The 12,319-nt window shown below is 37.1% G+C and overlaps 1 protein-coding gene across 10 annotated transcripts in view; it reads left to right on the top strand.

Moving 5' to 3' along the window:
• Positions 1-12,319, top strand: part of OSBPL1A (oxysterol binding protein like 1A) — a 243,936-nt gene that overhangs the window by 22,653 nt on the left and 208,964 nt on the right. The window contains exon 1 of one of the 10 annotated variants that reach the window (XM_072735105.1): positions 4,294-4,372. The exons of the other annotated variants lie outside the window; for them this stretch is intronic. The gene's annotated coding sequence lies outside the window, so the exon portion shown is untranslated. Of the gene's footprint in view, positions 1-4,293; positions 4,373-12,319 lie in introns of those variants that run through there. 10 annotated transcript variants of the gene reach the window in all.

Below are 12,319 nucleotides of genomic sequence, written 5' to 3'. Positions count from 1 at the left end.
ATTGCTCCCATCTCTTGGCTGTTGTGCAGAGTGCTGCTATGATTGTGGGTGAGCAGCAATTATCTGTTCGAGTCCCTACTTTAATTCTTTTGGGTATATCGTGTGTCATATGGTAATTCTCTGTTTAATTTTTGAAAAACTGCTATACTTTCCTGAATTGTAGTGTGCCCAGTTAAATGTTATAAGTATGATTAAAGAAAGTTAGCCTGGATGTCTATGAATTTTAACTTTTTAAGTACTGTTAAGAACTCAAAGGACAAATTGTTTAGTATTTTGAGTTTATGGCACATAGATGAATTAGCTCTGATTGTTGAACTTTATTCTTTGATTTCTCCAGAAATTTTCTACTTTGATTCTGTAGAAATTAAACTTGAACAGTAAAATAGCAATTCAACTTAAAATAGACCTCCAACTAAACTTAGCAAGTCAAGATTGTCCTTTAGGCTACAAGTTTTAGGGTCTTTGCCAAGATCTCAGAGTTGTGAGGGCTATGGAACTTATCCCCTGTATTGAATGGGCATTTAGCGGCATGGACTATCAAGTGTAAGGATCAATTTAATTAATTTACAGTGTTTATAAAACAAAATATAAATTTCCTTTCTGCAAAATAATCTAGAAACCTACCTTCCTCAGAAGACTTCAGAGGAAAGGAAACAAGGCAAAATAGTTTTTGAAGCTCAACATATGTTTTGTTTAGGTATCTCCTTGAAAATATTCCCTTGTTTATATAAAATCTCAATTAATTTTAAAAAGGGAGTTTAGAATTGCATAAATGTGAAAAGAGCAGTTGAAAACATCCTCAAAATGATGGTGAAAAATACCATTGATAGGCTGTGGCTTAAATCCATTCTGATCAGGTGCATTAAGGAATTTTTTCCTTTCTCTTAAACATCAGAGACAAAGCCGTTTTCTGAAGTTAGCTTATGATTCCAAAGAATGTTTTTTAAAAAGCTGTTCAAAATGTGAATTTGGATTCTTTTATTTGCTTTTTTTCCTAAAGTTAACTATTAATCTTAGGAATTAGTTTATTTATGAATTAGAGACACATCAAATTAAATAGTAATGTTTAGTAATCCTGGAGTATATTTTTAAAAGTTTTCTTTTTTGGTATGATTTTAATTTCCTGTGACATATAAGGGAAAAAAAAAAAAACCAACCAACTTGAGGTGTCTGGGTGGCTCAGTTGCTTAAGCTTCCAATTCTTAATTTCAGCTCAGTCCTGATCAGGGTTGTGAGATTGAGCCCTGCATCAACTGGGCTCCCCACTCAGCAAGGAGTCTGTTTGAGATTCTCCATCTTCCTCTGCACAGGTCTCCTGCACTCTTGCATGTGCACATGCTTTCTCTCAAATAACATTTTTTAAAAAATTAAATTTTGTTATCAGATAAAGGTGTACCACTTGTGACAAAAGCATTTCCTTTAGACCTTTCTATGCTTTGTTCTCAGAGAACTAAATCTATATCCATTCATCTGTCCATCTATTTAACCTTTGATTGCCTGTTGTGTTCTAGGCACCTTGCTAGGTACTAGGAATATAGGAATATAATGGAGAACATAATAGGACCCTTGTCCTATTCAAGTTTACAATGTAAGGAGTTGCACAGAAATGACCACATGAATTTGCCAGACTGAAATATGGCAAATACAGTGAGGGATCTAGTTGAGGTTGGGAATGGAGAGGGCAAGTCAGACCTCCTGAGAGATGTGAATAGTAATTGATTTGTATACTTGCCTTGCAATACTTATTAGTTCCCCTAGTTTAAGGCCTGGTTTTATTAATTAATGAGCCATCAGAGTTCAGGTCAATACCTGGAATGTGGTAAGCCCTCAATTAAGTGTTGATTCATCTCCTGGTGTGACACTAGTGATGGGTTGATAGTGGTCCTGATGGGGGTAGGGAAGCTACTGCTTCTTGTGGATGTCATGTTAGACACCTTCCTCGCTCCTCGTGCTGATGATGACCTGGATGCTTGCTTAAGGCACATGGTTTTAGGTAGTAGTGAATATTCTAAAATTCAGGTCTATTCAGTCAGCAGCAGACTTAGTTATTCTTAAATGGAGAAACAAGATGTTAGGAATGGTTTCTTGTAGCATAGTTGGAAGAAACATAAAGATGATTATACTGGTCTAGTTAGTACTGCTAGCATTTTAGGAAATTTACTCAGTTTTTAAATTATAGGAATTTTTAGAGTTGTGCTATTTTGACTGTGTTAGAGCCACTGAGAAATTATCTTGCTATAAAAGGTATTGTTTTCTGCTCCTAACACTTATAAAATGATTTGTACATGGAAATAAGTTTTAAATGTATATGTGATTTAATAAACTTGTTTCTAGGGGGAGGTAGGAGAAAGTGCCCATTTCCTCCCTACCTCTGCCACGCCTTTCTAGGGTAATAGAAGTTTATAAAAGAAATGTAGGGAAAATGCATTAGGGATTTATTTTCAAGGATATTAAGTCCTAAGTTTTACAGTCAGGAAACCCTTGGAATTAGCTAGGCCTGCTGATAGACTAATTAGTTTTGATGGATATGGGGTAAAAATTGTTTTGAAAATAAGAGAGTGTCCAAAGTTGCTTTAAGAATGTTTTTTAAGGGATCCCTGGGTGGCGCAGCGGTTTGGCGCCTGCCTTTGGCCCAGGGCGCGATCCTGGAGACCCGGGTCGAATCCCACGTCGGGCTCCCGGTGCATGGAGCCTGCTTCTCCCTCTGCCTGTGTCTCTGCCTCTCTCTCTCTCTCTCTCTCTCTCTCTCTGTGTGACTATCATAAATAAATAAATAAAAGATTTAAAAAAAAAGTTTTTTTAGGGCAGCCCTGGTGGCTCAGCTGTTTAGCGCCGTCTTCGGCCCAGGGCGTGATCCTGGAGACCCTGGATCCAGTCCCATGTCCAGCCCCCTGTATGGAGCCTGCTTCTCCCTGTGTCTGTGCCTGTCTCTGTCTTTCGTGATTAAATAAATATAAATCTAAAAAAAAAAAAATGTTTTTTTTTTTTAATCAAACAGGCATCTACATTAAAAACTGTGAGTTAGGTGGAGAGCAACAAGAGATTTTCCCTTTTTTTCCTGTTTGGGTGAAATTTAACTGGCTTTGTTCCCTTAATTTTAAAATAAAACTATTTGAATGTTATTTACCTCTATTACACTCCCCTCCCCTGTCCCCACCCTGTCTTAGAGTTCTCTCCAGTCCTGTTAAGATACCTAAGAATCTGTTTCTCTTCTGAGGAAATTGGTAGCCTTTGGACAGGAGCTCTTCCTGGGCTACTTAGCTCCCCGTCTCCCCCCCCCCCCCCAGCCCCTTAAGCACCATCTGCCCTGCCCCTGGCCTCTCTGCCACGCTTCTTTCTCTTGGGCTTTTCATCCACCTTCTTTTGGCCCCTCTAAGATCTTTTTAATCCCACATCCCTCCTTTCTCCTGTATGTCCAGCTTTTCCTGTATCTGGCTCTGCCCCCACAGCCTATAAACATGCCCAGGTATCTAATATCCTAAAACTGGAGCTATCACTAGCTCTTCAGAATGAAGTTGCTTTAAAGGAGTCTGGTGCCCTCTCTCCTTAATATCCCTCATTTACTTCTCAATGTACCACATGCATTTTTGCCTGCCACGCTCACTGAAAGTATTCTTGAGGCCATCGTGACCTCTGATTTGCCAAACCAGCCTGTGGTTTCGGGCCTTGTCCCTGCACTTCCTTTTTAGCATTTCACACCCATCTGGCCCCTTTGAAACTCTGCCATCTCTTGGTATCAGTGTTATCACCCTCTTCTGTCCCTTCACCAACCTTAATCCTTCTCTGCTAGATCAGAACCCTTTGCCTCCTTCCCTTACATGCTGGTCTTCTCCTGAGGAGGGATCCTACTTGCTCCTATGACTTGAGTGACTGCTGATAACTTGGACCCTTTGAATTCTAGCCAGGAACTGCATACTTCTGCCCAAGCTGCTGCCTGGGCCTCTCCCTCCCTGTTTCCCCCAGGAGTCTCAAGCTCCTCATGACCAACATGGAATCATCACAGCTTCCCTGTGATTCCACAAGACTGTTCCTTTCCTGACATGTGTCTGTGTTAGCAACTTTCTTTACCCTGCTGATCTTGGTGAACTTTCATTCCTCAAGTTCTGGCTGAAATGTCCCTTTCTCTGGGATTCCTTCTATAACTGATGCAGGTGAAGAACTAGTCCTGCCCTTTCTCCTGTATGGCCACTGCCCATTGCACACATTGCTATTCTTGGCACATGTCAGTATGATGATTGGCACATTCTCCCTGTTTCTGAAAGGCAGCGATTGTGCTGTCATTGTTATGCCTGCAGTGCCTATAGCAGCCTGTCTTTGGTAGTATTTACAACTGCTGTGCTGAATATGATACTACAGTGGGCTGTGTAAGTGGGTAAGATTTTTATCATTTTATTTTTTTCATCATGATAAGAGTACTCTTTAATCCCTGTCCCCTACTCCCCCACCTACCCCCTTCTGGTAACCATCAGGTTGTTTTCTGTAGTTAAGAGACTATTTCTTGGTTTGCCTCTCATTTTTTCCCCCTCTTTGCTTGGTTGTTTTGTTACTTAAATTCCATATGTGAGTGAGAACACATGGTATTTCTCTTTCTCTTGACTTATTTTACTTAGCATTATACTTTCTAGCTCTACCATATTATTGCAAATGGCAGGATTTTATATACATCTTCTTTATCACTGGAACTTGGACTGCTTCCACAGTTTGGCTTTCATAAATAATGCAGTAAACATAGGGGTGCATGTATCCCTTTGAATCAATCTTTTTGAATCTTGGGGGTAAATACCTGGTAGGGTGATTCCTGGATTGTAGGGTAGTTCTATTTTTAATTAAGGATCATCCGTATGTCCTCCAAATGTACCAGTTTGCATTCCCACTGTAGTGCACGTGGGCTTCCTTTTCTCCACATCCTCACCAACACTCATTTCTTGTGTTGTTGATTTTAGCTGCTCTGGTGTGAGGTGTTACCCCATTGTAGTTTTCATTTGGATTTCCCTAAGGATGAGTGGTGTTGAGCGTCTTTCCATGTCTGTTGGCCATCTGGATGTCTTCTTCGGAAAAATGTCTGTTCATGTCCTCTCATTTTTAATTGAAATATCTTTTTTGGGGATCCCTGGGTGGCGCAGTGGTTTAGCGCCTGCCTTTGGCCCAGGGCGCGATCCTGGAGACCTGGGATCGAATCCCACGTCGGGCTTCCGGTGCATGGAGCCTGCTTCTCTCTCTGCCTATGTCTCTGCCTCTCTCTCTCTCTCTCTCTGTGACTATCATAAATAAATAAAAATTAAAAAAAAAGAAATATCTTTTTTGGTGTTGTATAAGTTCTTCATTTATAAATTTATTTAATCTCTGCATCCATCATGCGGGTTGAACTCATGACCCTGAGATTAAGAGCTGTATACTCAAAAAAAAAAAAAAAAAAAAAAAAAAAAAAGAGCTGTATACTCCTCCAACTAAGCCAGCCAGTCACCCCTAAGCTCTTCATGTATTTTGAATACTAACCTTTTATCAGGTATGTCACTTTGCAGATGTCTTCTCCCATTCAGTAAGTTGTCTTTATTTTGTTGATTGTTTCCTTTGTTCCCAGCACCATTTGTTGTCGGAGAGACTTTTTCCCATTGTGTATTCTTGCTTCCTTTGTCAAAGATTAATTGACCACATAATTGTAGGTTTATATCTGGGCTTTCTATTGTGTTGGTCCATGTGTCTATTTTTGTGCCAGTACCATAATGTTTTGATTATTACAGCTTTGTAGTATATATTGAAATCTAGGATGCAATCCCTCCACTTTTATTCTTTTTCAAAATTTCTTTGGCTACTTTGGTCTTTTCTGGTTCCATACACATCTTAGTCTTTGTTCTGTGAAAAATGCTGTTGGTGGTTTGCTAGGGATTGCATTAAATATGTAGATTGCTTTGGGTAGTACGGGAAGTTTAACAATATTTGTTCTCCTAGTCCATGAGCATGGGGTATTTTCCCATTTGTTTTTGTCCTCTTCAATTTCTTTGAGCAGTGTTTTATAGCTTTCAGAATATAGGTCTTTCATCTTCTTGGTTAAGTTCATTCCTAGGTATTTTATTATTTTTGTTGAAATAATAAATGGGATTGTTAATTTCACTTTCTGCTATTTCATTATTAGTTTATAGAAATGCAATGAACTTCTGTATATTGATTTTTGTATCCTTTGACTTTACTGAATTATGTATCAGTTCTGATAGTTTTTTGGTAGAGCCTTTAGGGTTTTCTGTATATAGTGTCACACCATCTGCATATAATGAAAGTGTTACTTCTTCCTTACCAATTTGGATGCATTTCATTTCTTGCCTCATGGTTGCAGGTAGGACTTTCAGTATTATGTTGAATAAAAGTGGGAGGAGTGGATATCCTTGTCTTGATCACAATCTTAGGAGAAAAGCTCTCAGGTTTTCACCATTGAGTATGATGTTAGCTATGGGTTTTTCATATATGGCCTCTATTATGTTAAGATGTGTTCCGTCTAAACCTACTTTGCTGAGAATTTTTATGAAGAATGGATGCCATACTTTGTCAAATTATTTTTCTGCATATAGTGAAAGGATAGAAACCATATGATCATTTCCATTGTTGATGTATCACATTGATTTGTGAATGTTGAACCACCTTTGCATCCCAGGCATAAATCCCACTCGATTATGGTGTATGATTTAACATATTGTTAGATTTGGTTTGCTAATATTTCATTGAGAATTTTTGCATCTATGTTCATCAGAGATAATTGACCTGTAGTTCTCTTTTTTTGTAGTGACTTTACCTGGTTTTGGTATTAGGGTAATGCCGGCCTTATGGAATGAATTTGAAAGCTTTTCTTATTTTACTTTTTGGAATAGTTTGAGAAGAATAGGTATTATTATCTCTTGAAATGTTTGGTAGAATTCGTCTGTAAAGCCATCTGGTCCTGGACTTTTGGGGTTTTTTTTGGTAGTTTTTTTGATTACTGATGTAATTTCATTGCTGATAACCTGTTCAGATTTTCTATTTCTTGATTCAGTTTTGGGAGGTTATGTGTTTCTAGGAATTTATCCATTTCTTTCCGATCTTTGGCACTAATTTTTCATAATAATCTCTTACAACCCTTTGTATTTTCTATGGTGTTGATTATTCCTCCTCTTTATTTCTGTTTTTATATGAGTTCTCTATGAGTCTGGGTAAAGGTTTATCAATTTGTTCTTTTAAAAGAACTAGCTCCTGGTTTCACTGACATTTTTGCTATTATTTTTAATATTCAAATCTGTGCAGCTTTATATTTTAGTACAGTATTTTGGTTTTGTTTCACAATATAATTTTGTTCTCTAAAGATTAGGTTTTATTTGACTTTTTCTCTGAAATTTTTTTCAAGTTGTTTTTTTCCCCTCTTGGGCTCTGGACTTTTTGATATTTTAGAGGTTTTATTCAGATGTCTTGTCACCCTTAGCTACTGGCTTTTAAGAGTGAGGAACTAGAAAACTCATTGGAAATTGAGAAAGTAGGGGAGCCTTGTTCACTCCCAACTTTACTATAAGATTCATCTGACTTAGTTTATTGGGAGCTGCTGGTGTCTTCTTGGAATATGTTATCCCTTAGGTATTGTAACCAGCTTATCTCCACCCCCTGGCTGGAGCCCTGGGTTTTTAGCATTAGGAATGCTGATGAAGGAAGAGGGGTGGGAGTCATAGTGTTCACTGTGCATAGGCTGCTTTTTTTTTTTTTTTTTTTTTTGGCTGCTACTTTTAAAAATGATCCTTCAACTGTCTTCCATCCTCCCATCTGTAGAGCATTTCTTCTAGCTTTCCTAGAAGATTTATTTAACTAGTTCCCTATTGATGGACATGGACTTGTTAATACCCTTTTAACCATTGTAAATAATGCAATCCTTATGAACATGCTTATAAAATAATCTTATGTCAGTATTTCTGTAGGATAGATTCCTCAAAGGAGAGTTGCCCTGGGAAAATAAATGGTATATGTGTATTTAAAAATTTTTTTGAATTGTGAAATATGTGTAAGATAAAATTTACCATCTTGAAAATGTTTTGTACACTTCAGTGGTGGTAAATACATTAATAATGTGTCCTACCATTACCACTTTAAAATTTTCTTTTTTCTTTTTTTTTTAATTTTTTATTTATTTATGATAGTCACAGAGAGAGAGAGAGGCAGAGACACAGGCAGAGGGAGAAGCAGGCTCCATGCAGCGGGAGCCCGACGTGGGATTCGATCCCGGGTCTCCAGGATCGCGCCCTGGGCCAAAGGCAGGCGCCAAACCGCTGCGCCACCCAGGGATCCCATTACCACTTTAAAATTTTCTTATAAAACTGAAACTCTATACCCAATAAATAATTAGCCATTCTCCTCGTCAAGTCCCTGGCAACCACCATTCCACTTTCCTTCTCTGATTTTGACTGCCTGTGCTCTAAGTACCTCATGGAAATGGAATTGTACAGTATTTGTCTTTTTGTGACTGGCTTATTTCACTTAAGATCATGTCTTCAGAGTTAATCCATATTGTAGCATATTGCAGAAATTTCTCCCCCTGCCCCCCCCCTTTTTTTTAAAAAAGCTTTTATTTATTTATTCATGAGAGACACACAGAGAGAGAGGGCCAGAGACACAGGCAGAGGGAGAAGCAGGCTCCATGCAGGGAGCCTGACATGGGACTCTTATCCTGGGGCTCCAGGATCACGTCCTGGGCTGAAGGTGGCGCTAAACCACTGGGCCACGGGGGCTGCCCTTCTTCCTCTTTAAACATTGAAAAATATTCCATTGTATGTATATACCATATTTTGATTAACTATTCATCTGCTGGTGGATACTTGTGTTGCTTCCATGTTTTAGATATTGTGAATAATGAAGTACAAATACCGTGAACATTGATGTACAAATACCTCTTTAAGACCTACCTTTCAGTGCCTTTGGGTATATACCCAAAAGTAGAATTGCCAGATCATAGGGTTATTTTATTTTATTTTTTATTTCTTATTTTTTATTTTTAATTTTTAAAAAGATTTTATTTATTTTTTCATGAGAGACAGAGAGAGGGCTGCCCAGGTAATTTTATTTTTAATTGTTTAAGAAATTGCTAATTTGTTTTACACAGTGGCAGTACCATTTTACATTCCTGCCAACAGTGCACAGGATTCTAATTTTTCTGCCTCCTTGACAGTCTTTGTTTTCTGTGATTTTGTTTTTCATTGTACCCTTCTTAATGGATGTAAGGTAGCATCTCGCAGGTTTTTTTTTTTTTTTGTACATTTTTTTTTATTGGAGTTCGATTTGCCAACATATAGTATAACACCCATCAAGTGTCCCCTCAGTGCCAGTCATCTAGTCACCCCATCCCCCTGCCCACCTCCCCTTCCACTACCCCTTGTTCATTTCCCAGAGTTAGGAGTCTCTTATGTTCTGTCACCCTCTCATTGTAGTTTTGATTTGGATTTTCCTAATCAGTGATGTGAAACATCTTTTCATGTCCTTATTGGCCATTTGCAGATTTTTTTTAAAAGATTTTATTTATTTGAAAGACAGCACAAGTCGGGGAAGGAAGAGGGAGAAGCAGACTCCCCCCTGAGTGGGGAGTCCAACATAGGGCTCTTATTACAGGACCTTGATGATGACTTGAGCTGAAGTCAGACACTTAACCAGCTGACCTACCCAGGCGCACCCTTGCCATTTGCATATTTTCTTTGGAGAAATGTCTATTCGAGTACTTTATTTTTGAATTGTGTTTTGAGTTTTAGAAATTCTGTGTATTTTGGATATTAATCCCTTATCAGATATGATTTGGAAATATTTTTCTCAAAAAAAAATATTTTTCTCATTTTGTGACTTGCCTTTTAACTCTGATAGTGTCTTTTGATGCACAGAGTTTTAAAATTTTCATGGTGTCCACTTCATCTATTTTCTGTTTTTCTTGTTACCCATGCCCTTGTTGTTCTGTCCAAGAAATCATTACCAAAACCGCTGTTACGAAGCTTTTGCCCTATGTTTTCTTTTTATTGTTTTATATCTTATATTTAGATCTTTGATCCAATTTGAGTTAGTTTTTGAATATGACGTTAGGTAAAGGTTCAACTGAATTCTTTCCCACATGGATTTTCAGTTTCCCCAGTACCATTTGTTGATAAGACTGTACTTTTCTCATTGAATCATTTTGGCACTCTTATTTAAAAAATCATTTAACCATATTTCTGGCTTCCCTGTTCTACTCCATTGTTCTAAATGTCTTTCTTTATGCCAGTACTGCAGTATTTGATTATGGTAGCTTTATTACACGTTTTGAAATGAGGAAATAGGAGTTATCCAGCACTGCTCTCCTTCTCCAAAATTGTTTTGGCTATTTAGAGTTACTTGAAATTTCACATGAATTTTAGGATGGGTTTTTCAGTTTCTGCAAAAAACATTACTAGGATTTTGTTAGGCATTGATTGAATGTCTAGATTTCTTTGCATAGGATTGATATTTTAATAAGTTTTCCAATTCATGAATATGGGATGTGTTTCCATTTATAAAGATTTTTTAAAAAAGTTTATTCATGAGAGAGACAGAGGGAGGGAGAGGCAGAGACATAGGCAGAGGGAGAAGCAGGTTCTATGCAGGGAGCCCCATGTGGGACTGGATCTTGGGACTTTGGGATCATGCCCTGAGCCGAAAGCAGATGCTCAACTGCTGAGCCAACCCAGGTGTCCCTGTGTTTCTGTTTATGTATGTCTTTCATTTTTCTCAGCAATATTTTGTTGTGTTTACTGAAGTATTTGATTTTTTTTTTTTTTTGGTGAATTCTTAGGTATTTCATTCTTTTTTGATGATATTATAAATCAAATTATTTTTGTAATTTCCTTTTCAGATTATTTATTAATGTATAGAAATGCAACTGATTTTGTATCCTGAGAATCTTGTATCTTCACACTTTCCTAAATTTATTTCTAAGAGCTGTTTTTATTATGGGGTTTTCTGTAATTATCCTCAGCAAACAGATCATTTTACTACTTTTCCAATTTGGATGCTTTTTATTTCTTGTCTAAATTATCTGACTAGAATGCCCAGTATTATGTTGACTAAAACTGGTGAAAGTGGGCATCGTTTCCTTGTTCTGATTTTAGAGGAAATGCTTTTACCTTTGAGTATGAAGTTTGGGTTTTTCATATATGGCTTTTATTATGTTAAAATAGATTTTTATTTCTAGTTCTTTGAGTTTTTTTTTTTAAATCACGAAAGGTGTTGAATTTTGTCAACTGTGTTTTCTGCATCAATTGTGAGGGGGTTATGTGGTTTTTCTTTTCTTCTTATTCTGTTAATGCAGTGTATTACATTGATCAGAGTTCATATGTTGAACAATCCTTGCATTTCAGGGATAAATCCCACTTAGTCGTAGTGTATATTCCTTTTAATATTGCTGCGGAATTCAGTTTGCTAGCATTTCACTGAGAATTTTTCCATCAGTGTTCATAAGGGATAGCAGTCTGTAGTTTTCTTGTAGTGTTTTTGTCTCCCTTTGGTATTAGTGTAATGGTGGCTTCTTGGATAAATTACAAAGTGTTTTTTACTCTTGAAGTTTTTGGAAAAATTTGAATAAGATTTAGTATCATGCTCCAGTGAAGCAGTCAAGTTCAGGGAGATCTTCTTTGAGAAATTTTTGATTACTGATTCAGTCTTTTTACTGGTTATGTATCCAGGTTTTCCATTTCTTCATGATTTGGTTTTGGTAGATTTTGTGTTTCTAGGAATATGTCCATTTCATCTAGATTATTCAGTTTGTTGGTGTATAATTATTCACAGTACTCTTATGCTTTTTATTTCTGTAGGATTGGCAATGTCCCAATTATTTCTGATTTTAGTAATTTGATTTTTCTCTTTTTTTCTTTAGTCCAGCTAAAGGTTTGTCAATTTTGTTGATGATTCTGAAGAGCCAACTTTTGGTTTCATTAATCCCCCCCCCCCCTTTTCTATTCTCTATTTTGTTGCTTTCTGTTCTAATCTTTATTTCTAATATCTTTGGGTCTAATTTTTTTTTGGTCTAATTTTTTTTTCTAGTTTCTTAATTTGCAAAGTTAAGTGGTTGTTTTGAGGTCTTGTTTTTCAACGTAAGCATTTTTGGCTATACGTTTCCCCTCTTAGTTGTGTCCCATGCGTTGGTACATTGTATTTTCATTTTCCTTCACATCTAAATATTGTCTAGTTTCCTTTGTGATTTTTTTAATCTGTTGGCGTTAAAATATGTTTAGTTTCCACCATGTTGTGAATTTTCCACTTTTCCTTCAGTAATTCCCAACATCATCTCTGTTGAGACTTAATCTCTGGCATAACATATGGT

This window comes from Vulpes vulpes, chromosome 13, assembly GCF_048418805.1.
Source record: "Vulpes vulpes isolate BD-2025 chromosome 13, VulVul3, whole genome shotgun sequence".
In the NCBI taxonomy this organism is placed as follows: Eukaryota; Metazoa; Chordata; class Mammalia; order Carnivora; family Canidae; genus Vulpes; species Vulpes vulpes.
Note: the sequence above shows the minus strand (reverse complement) of the source record. Positions and strands in the feature narration are given on the sequence as shown.